General features: G+C 42.6%; 1 protein-coding gene across 9 annotated transcripts in view; it reads right to left on the bottom strand.

The window, feature by feature from the left end:
- The window catches only part of LOC118504437 (octopamine receptor beta-2R), a 93,600-nt gene that overhangs the window by 28,026 nt on the left and 41,753 nt on the right, over nucleotides 1-23,821 (bottom strand). For 8 of the 9 annotated variants that reach the window (XM_036038893.1, XM_036038891.1, XM_036038890.1 and 5 more), the window contains one exon: nucleotides 10,485-10,535. The exons of the other annotated variant lie outside the window; for it this stretch is intronic. The gene's annotated coding sequence lies outside the window, so the exon portion shown is untranslated. The remainder of the gene's footprint in view (nucleotides 1-10,484; nucleotides 10,536-23,821) is intronic. 9 annotated transcript variants of the gene reach the window in all.

Genomic DNA, 23,821 nt, shown 5'->3' with positions numbered 1-23,821 from the left:
GTGGGATTGAGAGTGGAATTTCTATCTCCCTTTCTCCCAGGCCTGCCAGCTTACACCGGCTGCCAAGCATCGCTGCGTGTTAAGCCAGTCGTCCGTTCGATAGCACTAGTTTTCGAGTTCGTACATTTTCAGCTGTTCCAGAGGGCTCATAAATCGACCTGGTGGTATATCAGAGTGGTAGAGAGAAAGAGTGAGAGAGAGAAAAAGAGAGAGAGAGAGAGAGACAGAAAAAGCCAACCAACAAGATGCAGATCTCGTTCATCCGTAAAAGTGATGGGAAATGGATTTCCTTTGTTCACTGGCTCAGCTGCTGGCGAATTTCAGGTTATATTCACCCCCTTCCAAACCCTCTTCCTCCCCTGCCCACTGTCTACTGACGCTTCGCAAGCGAACGGTGGCCACATCCCGGATGCCACTAGGCGGTACCGAAGCACTTGCAATAAATCAATAATCGATTCGCTCTTTTCCCATCTGCGTGTCGATAGTGCATCTTGAAGGAGCGTATCGCCCGGCCGCCACACGTACGCCACACACGCAGGTTCCCTTGGTGTATGCCCCAAACGAGAAAGTTTGATTGCAATAGTTCAACCAGCTGCACCGGTTCTAGTTGCATGCACTCGGGACCGATCGTTCGGGCTGACTCAACGCTTCGCACTGACTTTTCGCAGCCGAAAAATCAAACTGCAGCACGTACCGAGGATAGCAGGAATTAGAGGCAATCGATCAAACGAGTTGACGTGTGAGCCAGCGATGGGGTGTAACGAAATATTGAGGAAGCAATTTTCTTCTCACAACATTTGTTGCATCGTTTGTTAGCCTGCAAACCGGGGGAGAAGGGTTTGTTGTAGTTTACATTGTAATTTAATTACCGTAAGGAACCACCTGTAATGCAGGCGTGCTAGCAAGCGTCTCTCGACAGCATGGTTTATGAAGGGATTTGTTTGCATTTTAAGCTGTACTGTAATGAATCATACATGTGCCACACAATATCATAATTTTCACAGTATCATTATTTTTTTCTATATTTTAATGGAATTAAGAGAAATATAAATTGAGCGGTATTTTGAACGATACTACCATGATGGAATTCGCTGTATATCATTACGATGCATGTCAAACAAAGAATACAAATGTACCATTTTCCTTCCCAGAAATGTGTTTTTTCCCATGCTGGACCACAAACCATCCACGAAATTGCAATTGATTCCTCATCAAACAACATCCATCATCGCATGCCGATGAAATGCTCCGTTTGGACGATCGATTAGCTTTCGCGGTGAAGGTTAATGGGCGAATAAATTCATCAACCGTCAATTTCGACGGTTGTCCACAACCCGATTTACTCTTATCGTGCTGGAATTCAGAAAAAAAAACAAAATGCAACCCTCTCCAACCACGGGGGAATGAGTTCCACTGCCAAAGATTTATTGAGCAATAAATATCCACCTAGCGGTGCAACGTACACGGTACCGCGTGGAATGAAGAGAACGGCGACAAATGGGCTGTGGTTTTTTGATGATATAATATAATAAAACCACGAAATGATTCACCGAAAGCAGGCTCGGTTGCAGTGGAAAATGCAATTTCCATGTAACATGCCGTGAACCATCGAAACGATGGAGACGCCTGGTACGACAATTCAAATCGTCAATCATTCACACTCGAGTAGTACGCGAGTGCATTATGCACTTCGAATGTGTATCATGCAATGATTTTCTTGAAGAATATTTTTTACCCCATAGCACATTGAAAACCAACGACAATTTAATTGGAAAAAAGAGAGCTAATTTGTCACTTCTTGCATAGGAAATTCGAGTGAAATAAAAATGCGCATATCTGGAAGCATTGAATGACACTTTAGTAGCAATCAAGGTTAAACTTGAATAAAAAAATAAATTAAATTGCAGTTATAGTATGTCTAATATTTAAAGAAGTTAGATTAAAATTAAACGTATAAAATGAAAATGAATATTCAAAATGGCAAGCTTCGGTCCATAGTAAGTCATTCTCTTTTTATCCATCCCGAATTTGTTACGATTTATATCAAACTAAGAAACGACAATATTTTATCCAGCATGATCAACAGCTGCAACCTGTTTTATGTTGTTCGTAAATCTTTAAGAGCATCAATTAATTGAATCGAGTATCCTTTAGATGTGTTTTTTAGGGGACTTTTTCTCATATTTAACAGGTAAATCATTTTTAACTGAAAAAACTGATTCATTTTTAGCTACATTTTTTCAAGTCTTTGTTAGAAAGACTGCCGTAAGGTTTCTCCATCTCGTTGCATTTAAAACAATCCTCCACATGCTTGCATGACTAGCGAAACAGTTTCATGTTTTCTTTACCACCATCTTTAATTTTGCAATAATAATTAACACGTGTGCCAAAAAACCACTGTGCCACTTTTCAATCGACCCTTGGGCAGTGAAAGGTTACCTCATAACGCAGCCATGTCAACTCGTGGTGCAACATTTTCCGACCGAGTCGGATGACCAGAAGTCACCCATTTATCACGCACGCCAAGTTGGCGAGTGTGAAAATGAAGAGTAAACAAACACGACCAACCGAGGCATCCGAAAATTAACAACCAAGAGCCGGAAAATCCTCTGGAATGGAAAATGAAGATGGAAAGTGGAGTCAACCGTTGGTTTGGACCGATGGTGTGTGTGCGACCAAAGTTCTGTCAAACATTGAACCAGCGTGTGGACACGGGCCTGCAAGATAATTACTGTTGAAATATATCCACTTATGATGATAATCCACCACGATGGTCAACAGTGGGAGTCACACTTCATGGCGTATGCATGCGCGATCCTTCGCATTGCTCTTGTGCGATGCTCTTTCAACTGACCAAATCGTAGACAGCGCCCCATCAAGGGTAAGGTTTGCACTTGTGGCACCGGCCAGCAGTGCGGGATTGATGCTATGCGCGAAGGTGATAAATTTGTCGCATGTTTAACATTCACACCGGCCAGACGCAGTGAGAGGGAAGGGGAAGAAGGGGAGGAGGGGACCATAATGTAGAGCAGCCCCTCGCCCTTTGGCTAAACTCGAACGCGGGTTTATTTTTGGCCACTGCGGGACATCTATTTTTGCGCCAGAAACGTGCACGACGACGACAAATATCGTCATCTGCCCGCCTGCGACGATATCGGGTCTCATTACACCCCTATTCCGCATCTTCGCAACCATGGCTTTCGGTCTGTCATCATCAAGTCCCTTCGGCAACACCGATCCCTTTTCCTCTGCGTCAACCATAACAACAAGATTCGTTGCACAGAATGCGGTCGCCACTATGTATCAAAAGGAAACACAGAACCACAGCGCGGTTGGCACACTGCGAACTGATTTTCCGTTCACGTTCAACGCAGCTTTTACACGGTGACTCTCTAGCCCGTGGATTTTAGCCACTTTGGTTACGGTTGTATGGGGAGAAAAAAAAATTTGATTTGAATTTTCTTCTATCATTGTGTATCTAACAAAAATACTATCACTCGGTTTAAGAGAATCAAAAAGAAAACATTAACAATCATCCCACTTTCATAACCATCAACCAGTTTGCGGGTGTACGATTGTTTTTGATCCATTAATTCTGGCGCACGTCTGACAGCGACAGATGTTGTGCTGCATCGTTAACGATCGTTCGGCTCTAAGTTTGAGCCTGCCAGTATAGCTATAGGGGTTTATTTTGCTGGCGACAGGTGAAACCTTGTAGTAGGTTTAATTCGTTCTAATTTATTACAATGCACAACATTAAGTCGAGTGTGTCGAGGATGGTTTTATAGTATGTATGGTTTGGCGACTGATATTGGGATATATTGTAACGCACATTTCTACGCTGTGAACATGTTTACGATTTTTTTTAACATGTAACATGCACCAATCACAATTTGCTAAATTTTGTTGTAATTATTTCTTAAGAACACGAATGATTTTCTAACTGCCCAACTGTTGATTGAGAAAATCGTTAAGATGCACTAAAGAAATTCGAGTAATGTTGATATTCTTGCTCTCCTAGAAGATTCACTCATCACAACCTCGCTGTTCATGAAAACATCTTGTTGAATTCTTACTATTTATTCGTATTTTCAATATACTGCAGAATGAGTTCAATCACAAAGGGTTGCATACCTGGATGACGTAAAATGAATTAGTTTGCCCCTTTTTCCCAGAATCAATAATGCAAAGCTTCAATCACAAAATTCATTGAAATTTGATAAGTGATCCTAACCGATAAGGGACTGTTCGTTGTGGTCCTTGTAATTTAGGTATCCACTTGAAAAGCCATCTGACCCTGGGGCTCTTCTGGGAAGCTTTAAAGTAGTTAAACATGGAAGTATTGAACTTGCTCTTCTTTAATATTGTATCCAGCACTTTTTGTGCCGGTCCAAACATATCTCTTCTTTACATCTTCCTATATAAAGCCTCCATAACATTCTAATTTCAAATTCACCTTCCGCTGATTTACACAATTTTCCATTGCATAACACGTTGCGAAAAATGAAATTTTCCAATCTAATTGTAATATTCATACCATTTCATTATTCATGACCTTCGCGTCGATCGTTCCCCAATGTATCTCGCTCTACGTACCGTCTCTGCTCGATGCAAATTAGAAGGAGGCCCATGCACCGACAAAATGTATTTCAACAATAGCTTCCAATCAGGATCGGTACGTGCGGCACGTGAAACACTCACCAAATGGTTTCGTTTTATTTTACCGGAAATAGATGACACTTTCACGTTCGTTAGAATACATTCTTTCAATATGTGCCCGCCGACCATCGAAATTGCGTGCGTTCGATTGACCAAATGTTAATGTTACAGCGCAACACAGCCGCCGAGAATTGTGCTCAATTGTGTGGAAATGGGCTGTCGTTTGAGATACTGTTTTGTACTGCAAAACGAGGGAAGCAATTGCTGGAAAACAATAAAATATAATGCCAGCACACACAACCACAACCATACGATGTTTGGCACTTTGTTAAGACGCACACTGGATCGTTGTGTATTGTTTCATTTTGTAAGTTGTAATAAGTTGAATAATTTTATTATCTTTATAGCAGGGATTTAAAGCTCAATTACGTTGTTTGTTTTCCAATGCATTGAATTAAATACTAAATTTAAATTAAATAAATCATAAGCAACAGTTTTGTAGCGCTCAATCTCAGTTTGAGCAGGAAAACCCCATTTAAGAACTCCATTTTGATCCATGCCAACATTCGATCCATTTGAGTATAAATTATTCCTCAAAAACGCCTTAAAGAGCTCAGCATTAAAGCTGTACCTTGCCATCTCGGTAGCACCATTTTTTTTTTAAAGAAACAATCACTGCCAACGTCAATGGACGTACCACGCTGGCAGATGGCTTTTACACGGCTACAACCTAAAGCTTATTAATTTAACTTTCCACTCAACAAGGCACTGCGCTTCTACCATCCGGCACACGTTTTGCTACGCTCATCCGTCACACAAACCGTTCGATGCAATGCGCTCTGCAAACGCTCTCCGGTAAAATAATTACATCGTCCCCATTATTCATAATGGAATTTTAGATTTTCACTCACATTTTCTGTCGCTCGTCGACCATTGTCGCTTGGCGATAAATTCGTGGCTGGAAGTGTAACGAAGAAGACAAAAACGCTTCACTGCAGCACTTTTACCAGCGTCGCCTAACCAACCAGTGAGTGGAAGTGATTGTGGAAGCGGTTGAAAGGATTGCATGCAGTTGGTGTTGGTGCTCAAAAAGAAATAAAACACAAAAAAACCTCAAGAGCAGTGAAAGTAAGAGGCGACAGTTACGAGCTTAATTTCTCCGGTGCTCTGTGCAGTCGAATAACAAATAAAAGCTCTACGAGCGAAACCACACAAATATTAAATAAACCGACTTAGAGAACCGTGGTTTGCTACATTGACCATGACTCTATATTTTACAATGTGCAGACACTTTTGTGGCTCGAGAAAGAGAAGCACAATAAGCTTTTTCCTGTAGCACCAAACATGACACCTTATTTTGCGTCCTGATTTCTTCTCAGCCGTCGCACTCACCGTTCTCGAGTTGCTCACGCCTTAAGGTGGTGAATATTGGAGGTGCAGAACAGTCTCAGTAGAATCAACTTTCAAATGTCCGTAGATGAGGTTGCGCACAGACCGGAAGCGGCGATCGGAAGACCTGGAACACCGTGAGCCACCGCTGGCACGGACGGTTGCGGTTACAAAGGGGAATACATAGCAACAAAAGGAAAACCTCCAGCCTTGTAGCTGTATGTAAGTGCTGCTGAAAAGTGTGTGTTTGTGTGTGTGTGTTGGTGAGAGATGAAATAGGAATTAATTTATGACTCTTGCTCCTCTCGTAAGTAAGTGGCATCCGGTGGTGGTTATTGTGTGGAAAGGATTCAAGAAGCTCTTGAGTAGCTGACAAGAACTGATTAGAAACTTTTCGGACGTGGTACAATTCACGGCACAAATGCAGCCGATCTGGTTCGCTTAAGTTTCATCGGGTTGCTCTAGTTAGCTGCACCCCGGAAACTAACACGTAGAACTTCGTTGTAGCTTGTCCGATAGAACAACAATGGGGAAATATAAATTAAACCAAACACACAACTTTGCGACAGTAATCATACCGATTGTAAAATTGCATTCCTTCAGCTTTTATCAAGCTTAACTTAAGGTGACTAAAGTGAAGTTGAAGGACCGAGATGTAATTTTAATGTTAGCTTTTTCTATCGAAAATTACACCAAATCAGTAACGACCGAACGGATAGCCACACCAATCGAGTTCAATCGAGACAATCCTGCAAGCCATACTAGTAGCCAACCCGTAGAATCTACAGCTTAGAACTACCGTTGGCTTGTGGTTGTGGTTACAGTGTCCATTTTAACTGACTGCCTTCTTCCTGCACAAGATATCCGTTGTCTATTTCTGGAACGAACAAAATGGCTACAGCATCACGAATACTCATCCCTACGCTGCAGCTACTCGTACCGTAAAGTTTAGTGGTTCGTTTTTCCGACCCACGCTGGACGGTGAAAGAAAAGCACAAACGGCAGAGGAAACCCATTGCATTAAGGTAAATTACTTAATTCGATCATTTCGATCTGGCTGGGTGAGATCGTTGAGGGCAGTTGCTGCACGTACCCAGTCCTGATAAGGAACCGGCGAAAAGGCAGTGTACAATGTTGGTGGTGTGGCCTCTTGTGTCCGAGTGTATTTTTCCCCGTTTTGCGGTCGATATGCTTTTATTGATCTTTTCAAATATGAAAGATGAATAGTGTTCATGCTTTCTTACCCACAAGACATCAAGACACCGTTGCAAGTTCTTGTGTTAGTGAGCAGGGCTTTTTCTCTATTAAAAGATTCCTGGTCTTCATCGATGCTGTTCTGGAAACCATTCCGATGAGAACTCGAATAAGTTCGTCCATTAGGCGTTTCCTTTAGAGTCCAAAACGAGGTTAGTTTAGAAACGTTCGTCTCAGTTTCTCTTATCAGTTATTAATGGTAAGCTCTCGAAGCCATTTCAATAACGATAGCAGCACAAGGTTTGTAAGTTCTCAGTAGTGTATTTCTGATGATAAAAACTCAACTATTGTTTCTCAAGTTCTTTGAAGGATAATCCATTATGGCCTTTTTCTCTCGAAAAGCTGTTGTGCTTTTCTAGTCAAATTGTGCTTATTGTTTGAATTTGTCCTCTACTGTATTAAAGCACTTTATAGCAGGAAAATCAAAGCAACGTCAGCGTAAGGTGGCCTTCTGTAAAATGTTGATGCAACAGATTAATTACACACCTCTGTCAGTCTATCAAATTAATGTCTACCTAACGGGAGAATAAATCCGCACAAAACAAATTACCGTACTTCGTGTGCGCCTTAAAAAATTGATGATAAAAGTCAAACATCTAATGATATTTTCATGGAAATGATAAAACAACCAACTTAACAACACATAAGTCTAATTGCAATCCATTTCAGCCATTGAATTAATGAAACTCATTGCTCATCATTCCTCGATTCGCCCGCACTCTAACCCTACCAGCAACGACGCTTTTGTGCAGCGAGTAAATCATTATAAAACACGTTACCAACGTTAAAACGCTCAATCGCATTCGTAATCAACTTGGGTTTTACTGGTCTCGTTCCTTCGCTCCAGGCGGCGCCAAGCTCCCCGAAGGACGGGCAAGGATTAGCTGCGTGCTCGATGCGTGTGAAATAATGCTTTAAAATTACACTTTAAAACCACACATTACACGGGTAGTTAAACCGTTTCGTGTTGTGCAGCGGTCCTTACATTGCCCGTTCCCGTAACGTTACCGGTTTTGCAAATGGTTGAGTTTTCCGGAACATCTAATTACCTCAATGTGAGCTAGCGCACACGTCACTCCGGCAACGCGCATTTTCTCCTCGCACGTTCTTCACGATCGCCTACGGGTTGAGGTTGTGGAGCTGGAATCGTATTCGCTAAAAACTGACTCTCACACAATAAACGAGGAGCCGGTGGTAAATCATGGCACGATGAAAGGATTTAATAAAGGTTATAGTACATCCAACATCAAATGAACATTGAAACAGGCAACTTTTTAATTGTAAATGAAATCCAAGAACGCTCATTTAACGTAGACTTTTCAATCATGTGTCAGATTGTGTAAACCCTCATAAATTTGAAATGAAGACAGCATCAGATTTTTTGTACATTAATCAGTAAAAGCAATTAAAGCAACGGACGTGCGGTAGGCTCACAATTCGTTGATGGCTTTAAATTTGATCAAATCATTCAACGTCCTCAACATCTATCGGTCATATTCTCTGAATAGGAGTGAAGTTCAGTGTGGCAAGTCCCTGAAAACTTGTTTGAGCATCAGAAAAGACCGGATTACCTCTGTTAAGCTAATTCGGAACATTCTCAAACATAAGTATTATAATGAATTTGCTCAATTGTGACAAGCTCAGTCACAGATTGCTACCCATATCCTTGGAAATGGAGATTGCCTGCATGGCCTCACTACCGTAATATATTTTAATACCGTGAATATATTGGCAGTCTATTGAATCATACTAAATTTAAATAGAACTAGGACATGATACGATCAAAGGCTACAAGTACAACACATACTCATAGAGTCTGTGTCCGGCCAACTACATATCCTTTATTAATTTTAAACATATTTAATCAATAAATGTTTCATATTTTCCTCGCACCTCACCAACCAACCAATGTCAACCATTTGATGTGATTACTAAGGATGCCTCTTGCGATAGACCCTCGAATGTTACGGTACATGTCCGGCCACGCACCCCGGCATAACGAATTCCAGATCCAGTCCCACGTAGAACCATCGTTACCATGACGGCACACGAGCTTTCTTGTTAAAATGTGTCCTCACCCGTAACTGTGCAAACATTGGAACACTTCGAGTCAATTTGTGCTGGCGCCGGTCCGGAACTTTGACGATAAGCTTAGTTATTTTTCATTTGCTCCATAGAAAATTTGTGCCTTCGCCGGAGACGGACGGAAATGCTTTACCACTCTGCCAGAGGTTGTCCCGAACCTCTGCCCCAAACAGCAGGATGACACAGGTAAGACAAAGAAAAAACAAGTAAGATACCTGAACACAAAAGACGCTACACGAACGGACTTGGTCCGCAGAACAACGTCTAATCTGCTTTCCGTCCGTTATCTGCAATATGCCTCTCGAGACATTTATTCAACATTCTATTCAAACCCACGGTCCCGAACGCGTTCTATCAGCACTGGCACACACGTTCTCAATAAGCCGAGAACGTAGGACGCTGAAAGGACGGGTGTCTCCGAAGTGTCCCCCAAGTGTTCCGATATGGGATTGTGTCACGTAAGCCTCCGGCGCCTTTCTGCTGCAGATGATGTGCGTTCGCCTCCTTGAAGAAGTGTAGCCCCGTTTTACCCTGCCCGGTGGGAGGGCTCATGTTCGGCCTCACGGAAGCTTTTCCAATTTTTCTCTTCCCAAGAAGACTGGGACACACAGCAGAAGAAAAAACAAATGGAGCAGCGCTACAAAAAGCACCAGCTAGACATCGTACAGAATATTATAAACATATGACGCGAGCCCAGGGATGGTTCGGATCGCATGTAGGGCTTTGTTCCTTTTAGTGGGACCCAAGGCGCGCGCGTGTGATGTCGGACCAAAACAAAGCTTCCGAGCAGCCGGGGCTCCGTGCAATGGGGTTTGGCGTTGGTGAAGGATGTATCAAATTTCCGGCCGGCAAAACTTCACCGACTCACCGACGGTGACGCTTATTACATCCTGCTGCGTACGCTGCGGCGCAAAGCGAGTGCCCACTTCAGGCGAGAACGAGAATCCTTAAAGCGGACAGCCGCCATGGCAAGATGCCGCCGAGTGCCATTTGTCATTGTCAGGTCTTCGGTGAACGGTCGAACGAGGTTGACGAGGATCAGCGGAGTGGAGTATGGCTCACGCAAAAATGGTACCGGACGATGCTTAAGGACTCACCTTTTCGATGATTTGCTGAAGGGCCAGCAGGATAGATGTTTGATCCAGACTCTATCGAGAGGAAAAGAAAGCAACGAAACGAACATGAAAAATGAGCATGATATTATGATTTTTTTTGCTTTGCTTTTTTGGAAACTTATTTAAAGCATAAATAATTGGATCAAATTACTCGCTCATCCACAGCAAATGCCACCAACCAACTTCATGGAGCGCTTTCGAACGTAGCAGTGTTTACGAAGCTCAACCTAGCATCTTCGACATCAATCTAGATAGATAGGTGATGAATTGAGTGTAAACAAATTATCGTCTCACGATATGAAACGCAACCCGGCCCAGACACTAAGTTGGCACCCTTGGCTGCTTTCCTCCCGCGTGTGAATTCCTTTTTCTGCATGTCTCAGAAGCATCTCCTTCGAGTGGAAAGAGGAACCGCGAAATAATGCTAACATTTATTTGGTAAATCACGCTCCTCGGATCGATGGCGGCTTGGCACGTTAAAGCAGTAATGAAACAATTTATCGTCCATGATCTCTTAGGCAAGTGAGAGAGAGAAAGTGAGCGATTGCCCAAAAGAAGCCATTCCCTTTCGTCCTGCTGTCTCTCGACTAAGTTAAGCCGCCATTCTTGATGGTTCCTACATCATCACCATCAACATCAACTGCGTCCAATCTTGCGAGACGAGTGAGTGAAGCAAGCAACAGCGAGTGAAAAACAAAGCCGACACACAAATAAGAAAAATATCATAAAACAACTCACGGTGAACCTGCTGCCAGCTGAGTCGGGTGTAAATGTGGGTAAAGCACGGGAAAAAGTGTTATAAATAACAAAAGGCTTCCGAAATGTCTTGCCGCCTGATGCCGGGTTTCCAACGGTCGGGCACTCACGGTCGGCCAGCCCCAACCAGCCAGCAAGAAATATGTCGCCCCGTTTTATCTTCATTTCGCGTGCAAAATCACACGAACGGAGATAAATGTCCAATTTTCAGCTGCTGAGATGGATGCGCGTGACTTTCGAAGTTTTTCAAAGGCAGTAGCAGCCGCAGCAGCAGTAGCAGAACGTAATGTATGGCAAGTTGGAATAGGCTACAGGGCATGGGAAATTCCATCACACGATTGCACGAATCCAATAGTTGCTGGGGCCTGGCCGTTGTCCGTGCCGGTGCACGTTCGGTACGGGAATGGACGGTTTGAATAGGAAATTTCGTCATTTTTTACCATGCTCCACCGGCATACCGACCGGCTGGTCATTCGTTTTATTTCCAACAACAACAGCCGCTCGAACTCGTATGACACCTGCTGGGGTGGTTTGCCGATTGGAACGTTCCTGTCAGCTGCTTCGTTAGCTCGTTTCAGTTTTTTTTTTATTTAACCATTATTACACGAATGACCTATTTCGAGCGTGTTGGTCTTCTCTTTAGTGTTTAAGATTTATAGACGACTGTTTTGCGTTTGACGATCCCGATAAAATGTATTCGTTGTATAGTTTTTTGAAGCGCTGATGACTTTTATGAAGGGAAATTGTACGCTCGAAAATATGCTAAAAAGCCATATGCAACCTGCATTAAGCAAGTTTTCAAATTCCACGGTGCAAAACATTAATCAATCGAAACATTGTTTTGCTAAATCCAACAATCTATTAATAATGATTTAATGATATCATCTCCCATTACAAATGCTTTGGATGTAGACAGCATTCTTCGCTAATTTAATAATTAATGTCATGCCGTCTTAACCAGGTCTCCCACACACACCTTGCGTTCGACTATTTCTAATCGACCTTTAAATCCGCATCACCTGCGGCATATTAAGATTTCGCAGCGGCTGTACCATTGGTGCGAACAATGACGTATAATCCCCCATGGCAGGCGCCGAACCGAGTGATAAACATAATGCGACCATAATCGTCGAATAGCGACGTGATTACTACAACTGCCGAACAAAAACCGATCCCATACCGCGGCCGGCCGGAACCGAGCATGAGTCAGCCTAATTACTGCATTAAAACGCGACGTGACAATCAAATTAGCTCGCACGAGGTGCGATCTGCGTTCCGCTTTTGGGGTCTGGCCGGACGGACGCAACCCGCGATAATTATGGCGCAAAGTGACAGACGGTGCTTTTGGGTGGGGTGTAAATTAAATTTGACAGCGAACACGATTGCGAACTATCAGTCAAACCGCGCTGGGAGAGCCAAACGTGCCGAGCTGTCTACCTCGATCGAGAGCCTGACGTTCGTATTGGGTCGTTCGTGATGCGACTACGTACACAATAAGAGATCTGCTGAGGATGGCATACAGAATCGATTCCCCGTTGTCGAAGCGTATCAATCGATTGCGATTATTTAACCAATAAAGCCACCGATGCTGAGCAAAACAAAAACAAAACTAAACCCTTCACTGATTGAGCTAGAATAGCACTCTCTAGCGTCAGGCAGGATGCGTAGGACGGTTAAATTTTATTCATTTTCCAACCCACTCGTTTGCCCGAACCTTATTACAAAGTTTGATCACTTTCTAATCCCTTTACTTCGAGCACAACTTTCCGATTGCATTTGATCACATTTTCGACGAAGAAAGCTTCGTCCGGATCCTTTTTATCCACCAAATCTAGGTAAGCGCTCTTGTCCCGCGGGAAGCAAAACAATACAAAAGTAAATAAGACATACACGCACACACCTTACACCATCGGATAAGCACCCTGGCAGATTATGGAGAAAAATCATCCTCACACAAATCGGCGGAACGCTGATTTGAATCGCTCAATTTTTTGTTAGGCCCAAACTTCCGACCGGATTTTGGAAGTTTGCTGAGAGTTAAATGGTAGGCACACGAAGAAAAGAAAAAAAAGACAAGTAAAAGGCATCAAATCGTTTCTTAATACTCACCGCGGATGGAAAATAACGTTTGCTTGGGTATGATTTTTATTTGGAAGATTTTTAGCTACAAAAAGCTTAAAGCCTGCTGGCCAGAAAGTAATACACCGGAAGGAGTACGGGGAACCTGTGCGGGAAGCTCAATAAGACCCAGCATAACAGTAAAGCGTTATTTCTGTTTTCATTACTTTTGACCGACACCTTCCGAAATGGGTCGACCGGGAAATTCATTTTTCGTTTCAGTTATTTACAAAACTGGAAACCGTTAAAAAGTGCGTTTAAGGCGCCCTGCGAACCTTTTTTGTTCGGGCGTACTTTTTTTCTATGTCTACAGAATCGTTCTATGCGCCTCCAGCACCAGGGTTAGGTTTTGGTTTTTTGTAAGTCATTTCTTTATGGGAGACGATTTTGAAGAGCTTCTTCCACCTTTCGTAGCTTTTGAGTGTTCTGGGAATTGGGTGCTCTATAGATGTACAGATTTTTTTGACCAAAAAATGCGGAGAGAATAATTTCAAAAATGTGTTAAGCACTGATTTTTTTTATAAATAAACGATTGTGTTAAAAATAATTTAAATTTGAATACAGCCCTTTTGAAAAACAGCCGTTTCTTCTCCAGTGTTTAAACCTTTAATTATATTCACCCTGCTATTCGCAAATCCTTGGAAAGTTAAAGACCAAAATTTTGTTCCTTTTTAACGTTATCAGACTATCTAGTACATGTACACTGGAGCAGTTGAGTTACTTTTCTTTATAATTTATAATTGGCTAATGTAAAGCTTCTTAAAATTATAATTTAAAGACAGGAAAGTAAAGGGTGAAGAAATAATACAATTTTTACTGAATTTTAAAAATTGGAATTCTTTTACAATTTTACAATACATCATATGCAACAAAATATACAGGCCCCAAATATTTACCCAAATATGAGCGGAATATATCTTGGAGAAAGACAAAAACGAGGTTTCAATAAAACTCTACAAATAATTTTATATTTTTTTATATTTCTAGCTATAAATCTTCAATACCTGACATAAAAGCATGTTACCCTCACATTGGTGTCTCTAAAATAGCGCTCGGCTCTGATTTCTTCCGCGCGCACTTTCAACCATCTAAGCCTTTTCAACCATCTGATTTTTCTCCCTGGTGGATTGATTTTACTTTTCCCCATGACGCTAAAGAAATCGAATCACGCACGCACTCCTGTTATCCCGCGCGGGACACACTCGGGACAATGCTGGTACGGGTTGCAATGTGACCCCTGTTGCGAAAGGGCGAAAGATCGTACACAAAATTTGATTTGTAACGGTTGCTGACTTTCCCGTAGGAGTTTGCTATCATTCTCTTCTCCACCCAGCGGTCACCATCGAACGCCCTGCGAGTGTGTTGTAATAGGATTACACAAACTTTCTGCAAATGTGAAAGTTAGCTCGAAAAAAAGGGGTTAGTGAAAGCTGGCACAGCGTAAACGCACTCCTTTTTTCTCATCTTCTCATTCAAAATCACCATTTTTCTGAACATACAATCTGCTCACGTCTATCTGGCTACTGTGCCATTTTCGGTGTACCCATTCCGCATGTAAGTGCTGGCAAGAAAAGGGCGAGCAGAAGACCAAAAAAAAAAACACTCGCATCAATAACACAAGTTTCTTCTTCCCCTTAACTCCATTGGCAGCAGTTGGAAGTTGTTTCTGTGCCCGTTTCCACCGTCTGTAAGCTCCGTAATTTAATCTTCATAATTCTAGCCAGGTCGCTCCAACCTACCCCACACGCACTCACACACAAGGGGTGAAAATGTAAAAGTTTGTTATCGTGCCGGTATCACATTGATGGAATCAGTTTTTCTTTTTCACGGAATCACCCAGCCTGCCATTAACAAAAAAACCTACTTCCCAGCTTCCCTAGAAGCCAGTTCTTCAAAACGAGACAGATGCTATGCATACGCACTCACATGTGTGCCTCCACCGGAACGGTTGCCGCTGTGTGTAATGAAAAATAACATCAAAGTATCGAAAACTCGCGCACATCCATCGTACGCAGCGTGCGGAACGGGATGCGGGACTGTTTGATCATGCCGAGTCGTAAAAATCATATTTCAAAATTGTATCCCTCCTCCCGTTTACGCTCTTGGTAGCGTCTCCCGATTCTTCTTTCCCACGATCGTACATTAGACCGTCAAAGATTGAATGAGCAAGAATCGTAAACTTTTTGCACGAGACCACAAAATCGGTCCTAATTGTGCAAACATAATTTGGGGCAAAGCATATGAATCGGAAGTTGGAAGAGATTTTCCGCGTCTGCATGCGATAAAGATAATCTCTTCAGGGGATATAGGGCATAGAGAGTGAAATAAAAAACAAAAACAAAATTTGAAATTGGAAAGCAATTTATGGAAAAGAGCTGTGATTGTGGGCTCACGATTTGAAAGGCTGACTAAAAATATCCTGAGCATTTGTTTAAGATATGTATCATTCGGCCGAAAACCTTTCGTGTGTGTTTACATATTTTAAAGCGAAATTCTTGTACAATTGAGCTAAGATAAGTAAAGGTTTTGATTTTAACTTTGAACGTTAAGAGTTTTCGCAATGATTAGTTTTTCAGTCATTCTCATGGTATGATCAACCCTCCTGAACTTTAGCAGCTCAGTTTTCCACTCAAACTGGGCTAGAAATGTGAGGCCAGATCGCAGATCGAAGGATGAATTCTTCTGATTAAGGATGTCTTCATGTCTCAAAGATGTGTCCGTGAGAGTACTCTCTTTTCATAAGTGAAATTTTAAACGGCTTCAAGTTTTCGAGCGCATGATTCAATCGCTTAAATTGCTCCCATGCCCATATGTAAGGATTATGTCTCATCCTCATGTGGTCTGATTTGGGCTTCTTCAATCAAAACTTTTCAGTTACAATCAAAATCTCCGAACACTTCTTTTTAAAAAGGTTAAAGAGTTGATGTATATTTTTCAACATCATCTTTCAAAGTTTCCGCCAAATACCCAACAGTTATTTGTTCCAACTTCATATTATACCAAATATTCGCATTCGCCTTCTGCACGTTGTTGATGGTAAGTCGATTTAAACATATGTCAGTTGTGTCGGGCGGATGGTAAGCGCTCCAAGCATCTCTTTAAATTCAAGCACAGCACATCATAACAACAACAAGACGATTCTATGATAAAAACGATTGCTTTCGGAACGCTCAAAGAAAATGTTTTTTTCTTGTCATACGCCTCAACGATTTATGGTAATCTTTGCGCTTTAATGAGCTGCTGGCATAACCGCCAAAATCGAAACATTCACAAACGAAACGGTAGACAACAACAGAGGCAAATCACCACAAATACATGCCACTCACAACGAAAGCTCGCTCCATTACGGCAATGGGACAAAGCAGAAGGGACAGCAAAAAAAAGGGAAGGTAATCAAAAAATCGGTCCGATCAGCCTGGGTCGGTATCTGTTGGTAAATAAAATAAGAGATTCAAGAATCACCCTCCCAGCAAGGCACGACAATCAATTTCGCACATGAACGCGGCGTAAGCGATTTTCGTTCAATATGCATACATAAATTCACCGGCCAAATACACACACTCACACACTTAACCGATGATAATACAAACCCTCTTCCACATGCGTCTTTTCTAGCGTCTCCCACCGAACCTAGGCCGGGCCCAAACGAGCCGAGTCCCAATGGATGCCTGATATGAAGAGGATCGAAAAGCTGGGCGAAAAGGTTATGGGAGTTCGCTCAGCGACACAACAAAAAAATGTTTTCACAACTTGAGCCTGACAGGCCCCAAATTATCATGGGATCTCTTCTGTGAGAACCTCGAACCATTACAGACGCGCTGATAAATTGAACTACGTTTTCGGATTCCTGGTGATTGCTGTTTCGATTCCGATGGACCGGTTTTGCCGCTCTTTTTTCTGCAGCATTATCCACATTCCCCTTCGGTGGGCAAGAAAAACACGAACCGCATGATGAGGATATTGATGGTCATCATAATCGGTTAGGACGAGTGAAATGATTCCACTCGATCATGGGGATACTGATGGTGATGATGATGATGGTGTTCCCGTATCATCGTGAGCTGTCATTGAGTAAAAGTGTTTCGATTTTCATTGGCCGAGTTTTTGTTTTCCCGCAACGGCATTCCCCAACAGTCAAAGCCGGATTTCCGGGGATTCAGCCCTTGCCAACGGGATGCTTTTACGGAGCTTTTACGTCTCGCTCCCTGGAACTGGGATGGTCGAAAACTAATTAGAGGTAATGGAGTGAAGAAAAAAGGTTTAATTAAGCAGAATAGGATCAATCGCCTGATCCACAATGGCAACCGACCAACAAAGTGACATGATGAGGATGGTATTATCTTTTCCTGTCCCCTCTGATTCGAGCTGCCTCATCCAATTTGGAAAATCTAAGTGCTGTTTGCGATTTTTTCATGAATTATAGACGTGCTCCAAATGTATGGACAGGCACGAGCTTGGCTCGTCGTTATTCTAATTAGAAACCATGCCAAAAAATAGAACACTCGGGAATTCCATTTCATTCTGCGACAAGAATCACAGATTAATGATCTTTGTTTTTTCTCAATTTAAGTCTCCCTTTTACTGAGCCTCTTCAACCCGCGTGAAAAGTGTTGGGAAAATACGAAAAGCTTCAGAACACGCTCCGGTGATCGATCGGCAATTAATTGCAAAAAGCAACTTTTATCATTCGAAACGACGCCGTGTTAACGATGGCGTGCGATGCTGTCACTAGCTGCAATCAGCTGCACCCTTAGGCGCCCTTTAGCAATATGAAATTAGCGTAGCGACCGAAGAGCGACGAGCGAACAAAAAAAAACAGTCAGTGATGCCATCCATACATTTGCCCATTAGCACGATTTTCGTGCTCCGGAGCCCATGTCAACTTGCTCCGGTCTGGACAGTTTTTCGTGTGGCACGTGGATTGCATGATGAAGGGGTACCAACCCCTGCTCGATTCGTGACTTTGTCACTCGCCCAAACGCCCTTGCACGGTTCACCCCGTTCCAGCTGGTGGTCCCCGTTGTTATTGAGCCAAAAATAACAACCATCCTATTTCACCGCCTTGGCTGTCCCCGGGCTAGTTTGCTGCCAAATGTCACCGGTACGTCCTTGGGCATGGGACTGCAGCACGCCAGCTCGTTCATGGGATGACGACGGCAGCGGGTCGATTTGTCCTTGACCCGATAAAAAGTCAAACCTGTACGATATCCTGCCGTTTTGGGTCAGTGTGAAGCTAACCGGGGATTTTTTGCCTGCTGCTGCTGTTGGGGTGAACTATTTTTGTTCAACAGCTCGTACAGCACAGCCCCAATTTGTGTGCTGCAAAGTTTTTCTCTCTGTTGGATGAAACAATCCTGGTTGGTCCTGGGTTGGTACGTTTAAGGAGCTGCAAACGATGACGTGCCTTCTTGCGGCAGCTGGTCTAAATGCGGGTCAGTGGCTTTGTTGTGTTGGCTGGGAGAATCATCCTAGTTGAGCAAGAGTTACAAGCAAGTGTAGCTACAGCGTGTATGTTATGTCAAGCATGGATTTTCATGTTTCATTGAATTAATTCTTTTTATGGAGTCAATGTATTTTTGGTGCTCATCTTTGTCCATTGATACAGACATGTGAACATAAAGTTATAAACATGGTATTGTTGAGCGAGTCCAATGGGGATCAATAATTTACCGTGGAATTGATAGTTTAGTTTCTAATGACTAAATTTTGAACTTATTCACCATTGCTATTAACAATCTCGTTTATACTCAAATTTCCTTAAATCGGATCATCCAGTTCGGTGTAAAAGTAGATTTTGTAGATTTTGTAGTAGATATCTCACTAACTCATCCACAGCTTTTTTCAGCAATGAGAGTTCAAATGATCCCTCTTAGGCCATGTCTGCCATTTCTGGATAAAATTATTTATAACAAGAAGTTTTTAGCCAGACCTCACTGCAGGAGAACTATTAGAATGGGATTTGAATTTCAACCCTGGTTCTGCCCCATCGAGACCGGAGCTTCTATGGTCTCTACCACTGTGCCTTGAAGATATTTGTAAAATAAAAAAATAAAAAAAACTGAATCAACACTCTGACTAAACGATAAAGGTAAAGAGATTTCACATTTTTTGAATTTCATACTTAGTATCCCATCACGTAAAAGTGGAAAACACCTCATAAATCATTTAACAATCAAAAACTGAAACAATCTTTAGACATGATTCCAAACTCCGAGGAAATCTCAGCACAAAAACTGTGTAACAGAATACAGCGCCTTAAATAAGCAATCACCTATCTCATCTCAATTACAAATATTATTCTCCCCTTTCCAAGCTAATTTGCTCAACAACTTCATCAAGGGAGAAAGCGTTACGTTCTAGAAATGCTTCAATATCAAAACAGTCTGGACACGTTCCAGAATGTTTATGAATTTGAACAACCCGCCCAGTGCATTAATAAACTGCACACTCAATCCATAATTCTGACACACTCTTCCCAGTCTAGCAGTGAAATTGAACATAAGCTAAGCAAATGATCTATTTCGTATATGTTTGTTTTAACCAAGAAGCAACCAATAAAGATCACAATCTTATGTCAAACGCCCACGGCATTCAATTGCAGCGTGTTTAAAATCTTTTACCATCCCACAAATTTCAGCTGCACCATCCTTTCGTTGTGTACTGCACCGGCGGGACATAAATCTATCGTTTAGTTGCATGTTTACAGCCGCACCACACGCAAACGGTACGGAATGGTTTGGGCGTTCTATCCAGCGAAAATGATCCACAACGATTGGGGGGAGGTTACAATTGCCAGTTACTTTGCTTGAGAGCGCGATGGTGTGGATGGAGTTGCCGAGAAGCTACTGTAGACGCTACACTTGAAAATTTCGCCCGCATGCTGTGCACGCCTGCCCGTCACTGAGTGCAACTGCAAACACGAGCGCGACGGGCCATGTCAATCAGATGTTAGCTTTCCCGCGGCGAAGATTCCCACCTACACACTTCACTTTTGTAGCCGCGCTTTGTGTGTGTGTGTGTGTGCTCCAATTGTGTACGTTTGTGTGCATATGCGTTTCCAAAGCGCTTACTTATTGTTCGCAAAATGACACCCTTGGGGATTGCGCGCGCGGACAGTGCCAGCGGTATTCGGAGGGCAGTCTGGCGAAAATTGTTCCGATCGTTATGAACGGTGCGAGCTCCGTGCTTCTCACCGAGCGTACACCAGCACGTGTCAGGAAATGGCAGAAAACGAAACGGTGCTTCCGTAATGAAGCGATTATAGTGTACCCACGACGGGCGTCTTCGAGACACCGTTTACCAGCGACAGAGGCTGGGTGAAGCTGATTTTGTGTGTGTGTGTTTTGGTTTGTCTTCACCGCTGCCATTTAGTGGTTTGTTCTCGCTCTTTCGCGCTTCTTGGAGCCCAGTTGGGTTGGGTAGGATTTATTTTTACGAGCCTATAACTGCAGGCAATTTGCTTTAATGATGGCAGCTTCCCCTTATTGACAGCGGTAGGTGATGCTTCATTGCATCACCGTGTAACAGACACTGTGCCTGACCGACCTGTTCGTTTTTCGGATCGGTTTCCCAGATCCACAACAGCTCGGCAAACACCGATAGTTCGCACAGATAGGATTAATTTTTCCGATCACGCATTTATGAAACGAGCAGTTATGGGTAGAATATATAACCCTCACAGAAAAACGTGCGGAGCTTATCGAAAAGCCTATCCACACACTTTTATTAAATTTGTTGTACATATCTTCCAGTGAATAGGAACGAGTAGGTTAGTTGATCAATCTAATACGTTTGTAATATTCATATAACAAAAACTTTTCTGTCAGAAAATAGACTCCCTTTCATTTGTAAAACTCATAGCCTCGTTCTGTAATCTACTGTTTGTTTGTACGAAACAGGCCTACAAAAGGGAGAGAAAAAAAAACATCATCAAACAACTACATATCGCATCATGCTGATTCCAATCAACGGACGAATGCAATTCATCCGAAGCGATCACGATGCAATTCTATTTGAATGAACTTTCCAGCAATGGTGAATGGACACTGCAATGCATAATTCTCGACCAACACCACGAACTGATCAACGGCAGCATGCTGTCGGACCGCACGATGGCAGTGCATCACATCCGATGATGTCAGAAGAGAATGGCGATGAGTGGTGCATCATGCTGCGAATGATAAATGTGTTTTACGTGCAAAATTGTGCACCACAGAGATGTCAAACCTATTGCGACAGACCTTTGCCCTTGACTAGTTCATCAAAATAAAACAAATATTTTTTTAAGCTGCTTAAGTTTTAATGTTTACTTGGTTATGAATCTCTTAAATTCATGTAAAAAAGAGACATCTCTTTAAAATGTTCAATCATATTAAAGAGCAATTGGTATGGATAATTTCTTTTTAAAACTATTTCAACAATCCTCCAACGAGGACCATTGGTCTTCTTGGCTAAAACCATCATAATTCAGTTTTGTAAAACATTTTCCACAACTTATGTATTACCACAAAAATTCTCATCCCGCCATGTGTTACCCATCTCTGATGTAACACAACATACTGCATGCACAGTTTCGAGATGACAAGTGACACCATACAGTACAGCACGCTGTTAGTGCTTAGACCAGCAAGAACGCATTCACATACAGTACTTATGCGTTCGATTGCATCGTGTCCAGGTGCACGAAGAGAGGGAAAAACAATGAACAATTGCAATAGGTGTCATATATTTCACACTCACGAATGCTGAAGCTACCACGGGTCAGCAGAATGATTGCTTTCGCAACCCAAGTCCTACACGCTGACACATGTCATCCTTTTTTAGTGGATTGCACTATGAGTCCAGAAATTGTTTTATGTGCTCAAAAACGGACACACACACATGCAGGCGGATTAATGCGTACATGAAAAACGCCACCTGCCTATTCTAAAAAGATATAAAAAATTCATGATGACACGTTTGATGATTTTAATTAAAACCCAAACTTTCTTGGAATATAACGCTTTTGACCATAAAAGTGTATTATACAATCTATAGAATGTTTTTTTTTTAATATTTTACTTCAATAGTTTCAATTCGCGAAAAAAAAAGGATTATGAATGGAAATGGTTGCTTCACTAAAGTCTCCCAAGCTTCAATGTTCATCAGCATCCGCGAATCCGCTGCACCGTATCGAACAAGATTATCAGCAAACCGAGGCACGTTTCTAGTGCCATCAACATCGGCCAGCGTTGCAGTGAGCGTGTAACTCACAGGAGAGACATCGTGCATCGCTGAATGGTGAAGTTCAGTTGGTTCGAAAAGGAACGCTGGCACGCTGCGAATTCTAATTTACGGAGCAGCGATTTCTTCCTCCCCTCAACGCCATTCCCATGCGATATCTAATCGTCCCGTAAACTCCCAGTGACCAGTAGTGCCTGATGCACTAAGAGAGACGACAGTTTTACATTTTATCATTCCCGGATGAATCGGCCCGCTCGGCACCCTCCCACTCCCCGGCCGGGCTTCAACTTTACACAGTAAGAGGCAGTAAGGCGCAGCGCGAACCATTGCGGAATGGTGATAATACGGTAGAAATTATTTATAGCAAGCGTTATGCAGTCCCAGCAGCAATGATTCGATGCACACTCACGAGTGTTACCGCGGCACAAACACGCGACGCTACCGGACCGGATGGATAATCTGCACCGGTGGGCATATTTGCAATGCAAATTCATGATTTTATGCGTCGATAATGAACACACTGCGACGAATCGTTATCATCTCTGCTTGCAGCGCACCAGCGAAATGGAGGTGGTTGGGATAATAATTTCAGCAAAGCATCAACGTTTTGTGATCAGATTTTCGCGATAACTGAAAATTATCACATGGGAAGATGAAATTGCAGATGAAATATTGCAGAAGAGAATTTAAATCTGTACGCGGAAAAAGTGCTTATAGCATCATCATCACTGCGCTTGCAAAGTGCAACAAGTGTATTCAGATTCATAAAACCTTTTTCTCCGTAGGAATACGCAATTCCGTGAACATATCTAAGGCTTTTGTGATTTTGGATGTTGTTTTTCATTTTATATAACTCGGTGTATTTAATTATTTTATAACCAGTTGATGTTGAAAAGGCAAACCACATAAGAGATCATCCGTTTAGCTCAGCCTTTCATCACCGTTTTCAATGGCACCTTGTAAAAAACACAACACGCTTAAGATTTATCCGAAACCGAAGCATGCCGCATGCTGAACAAATCGTGCTCAACCATCGGCAGACCGCATGTCTCACGTTTGCGCTAACGCGCTCTAACGACGCTGCGGCAAAGTTCAAGGCTTCCGGTAGGCCCGTCGCCGTCCGCCGCTAGTGGCCCACACGTTTCGCTAATGGTGTGTCACTAATTCTACCACCCGCTAGCGTGAGCGATCGGTCAATTCGCACTCGCTTAATTGACGATCAT

The sequence above is a fragment of the Anopheles stephensi genome, chromosome 2 (assembly GCF_013141755.1).
Source record: "Anopheles stephensi strain Indian chromosome 2, UCI_ANSTEP_V1.0, whole genome shotgun sequence".
Classification (NCBI taxonomy): Eukaryota; Metazoa; Arthropoda; class Insecta; order Diptera; family Culicidae; genus Anopheles; species Anopheles stephensi.
Note: the sequence above shows the minus strand (reverse complement) of the source record. Positions and strands in the feature narration are given on the sequence as shown.